The sequence below is a fragment of the Suncus etruscus genome, assembly GCF_024139225.1.
Source record: "Suncus etruscus isolate mSunEtr1 chromosome X unlocalized genomic scaffold, mSunEtr1.pri.cur SUPER_X_unloc_3, whole genome shotgun sequence".
Classification (NCBI taxonomy): Eukaryota; Metazoa; Chordata; class Mammalia; order Eulipotyphla; family Soricidae; genus Suncus; species Suncus etruscus.
In genome coordinates, this window is record NW_026060323.1 from 225,086 (window position 1) to 227,895 (window position 2,810).

The following is a 2,810-nucleotide window of genomic DNA, read 5'->3' on the forward strand; positions in this document are numbered from 1 at the left end:
TGTTTCTTAGTGGTTCTTTTCCAATTTAAAATAAATATTTAAACATCTAATAGAATCTTCATTTTAGAAGTTCATGTATATAGACAATTAGCACTATAGTTTAAATTTGTGTAACCTGAATGTTGTAAAGGAACCAAAGCAAAAAGTATGAATGAGTTCTGCATAAAGTGTCTTAAGTGTTAATTTGAATAAAGAACTCATTGTTAATAACTAAAGCTAGAGCATTTTTATCATTTTCATGATTTGAAAGACTACATCTGAGAAAATAAAGCATTTTCATTTTTATTTTTTATATTTTTGAGTCCACACTTGGTAATACTTAGAACTTATTCCTGGTTCTGTGCCAAGGATCTCTCTCCTGATGATGCTTAGGCTACTATATGTGGTGCCAGATATCAAAACCAGGTTGGCTGTTTGCAAGACCCTACCCACTGAACTATCTTTATGGCCCAAATAAAGCATTTTAAATTATAGCTCATAAACAATTAAACTTAAATGTTCTGTTGAATCATAAAAATATTTACTATTTTTTGTCTAAATAAATTTATACTTTGAATATCTGGTAACCAGAGCAAATCACCAAGAAAATGATTAAGATCAAGATACACTACTTAGTGCTCACTTCGGCAGCACATATACTAAAATTGGAACAATACAAAAAAGATTAGCATGACCCCTGCACAAGGATGCCATGCAAATTTATGAAATATTTTATATTTTAAGAAGATATGAATAAAATAAAAGATACACTACCTAACCAGAAAATAGTTTCATACCATATACCTGAAAGACAATTATTATCCAAAATATATAATTCATAAAGCTCAGCAACAAAATAAAAATAAAATCAGGGTCTGGAGATATAGTTTACCAGGGTTAAGGCATATGTGATGCACACTGTGATTCAAATCCTAGTACCACCCTGAACCAAGCACTGCCAAGACTGAGTTCTAGCACAGAGCCAGGAATAAGCTCTGAGCACGTTGAAAGTGTCTTACAAACAAAATAACCTTTTAAGTAAAAGAAATAGTGGTTCATGTATATATTAACACAGTGTAACATTACTTAGCTATAATAATAAATGAAAGTGAATGCAATGAAAGGGTTGTATCTTAAGAAAAATAAGAAGAGAAGAGAAGAGAAGGTTAACACTAGTCTCATTCATACCTAGTATTTAAAGAGTAAAATGATGAATAGACCAGCATTCAGTGAAAGCATAAAGTTGAACTTTTTATAGCCTACTGAGGTGGGCAAGAAGGGTGGGTTAGTTATAGAGAAGGAAATGGAGCTGGAAGTGACATAACAGTGTTGGATGGTCTTTGCCAATCTGGTAGTGGAGGGGAGGATCAAAACAGTTTTTCACCACAAATATGTACATTTACACTATCTAACCATGATACATAATAAAATATTTTAAAGCTACAGTAAACAATAACAATATATTAAACTGGGGCCAGAGTGATAGCACAGTGGTAGGGCATTTGCCTTGCACATGGCTGATCCAGGACAAATCTTGGTTCGATACCTGGCGTCCCATATGGTCCCCCAAGCCAGGAGCGATTTCTGAACGCATATCCAGGAGTAACCCCTGAGCATCCCCAGGTGTGGCCCAAAAATCAATATATTATATATATATATTAAAATATAATTCAATAAATTATTACTCAATTTCATAGTTCCTAATTCACCATGTATTTGGAATCTAGCAACATTGTGCCAAACTGTGGAGGATGGAGGATGTTGTCTGTAGAATCAATTTGAATGATTCTGATTTTTTGCGTGTTAAGGGTAAGTTTAGGTCAAAAACATGTCTGAGAATGTCTGGGCCAGAGAAGTGGTACAAGTGGAAGGGAATTTGCCTTGCATGCGCTAACCTAGGACAGACCACGGTTCAATCCCCTGGTGTTCTATATCCTCCTGCCAGGAACGATTTCTGAGCTCATAGCCAGGAGTAACCCCTGAGCATCACCAGGTGTGACCCAATAACAAACAAACAAAAAAGAGCCTCTGTGTAATATGTATGTACAAACTTAAGGGTAAAATTCTCTATTAGCTATATATCTATATGTAAAGAAATAAATAAATCTATACCTGTTGTGTTAATTAATTAAGGATGGAGCTGGAAATAATTAACGATGGGGCTGGATGGCGGTGGATTTCTCTTCGTGCCATTTCAGTCCACGTGGCTCTGCCACCTCCAATGAGTCGGCGAGTCCCAGGCCCAGGTGAAATCACTCACTCACAGTCAGGCATCAGGAAGCAACTTTATTCAAGCCCTAGCCACCACGTGTGTGTGGCCTATTCATAACCTTTCAAGCACAGCAATATTTTGCTAGCCCTGCATCTTATTTCCTGTTAGCCATCTTTCCTTTGGGCTCCATGCTGGTCAAAGACCAGAACACAGAAACCCAGAAGCCAGAGCGCTCAGCAGCGCAGAAAGGGCAAAGAGCCAAAAGGGCCCAATTCCCTTGATTCAAGCCTTATTTAACATTTCCCAGACCCCTCCCAGGAATGGGAGGGGCTCGCAGGTAAAGTTACACCTACTATCCGGTTCCCAAGACCCCTCCCAGAAATGGGTGGATCTCAGGGTTTTAAATAGGTACACCCACATATACCTATCTATATATATCTATCTATATACATATTATATATAATCTCTCTTTTATAATTATATATATATCAGAGGTGATGTTAATCACTGGATGCAAATCTTAAACTGACTTTTCCATTAAATGTGTTTTTATGAGTATGTAATGTAAATTACTCCACAACAGGGAGGCAAGCTGACTTCCTATTGTTTCATTCAGTAC

General features: G+C 36.7%; 1 non-coding gene across 1 annotated transcript; it reads left to right on the forward strand.

The window, feature by feature from the left end:
• Positions 1-614: 614 nt before the first annotated feature.
• LOC126000620 (U6 spliceosomal RNA) lies at positions 615-721 on the forward strand. Its single transcript, XR_007492819.1, has one exon. It is a non-coding gene; the product is annotated as a U6 spliceosomal RNA (small nuclear RNA).
• Positions 722-2,810: the final 2,089 nt, after the last annotated feature.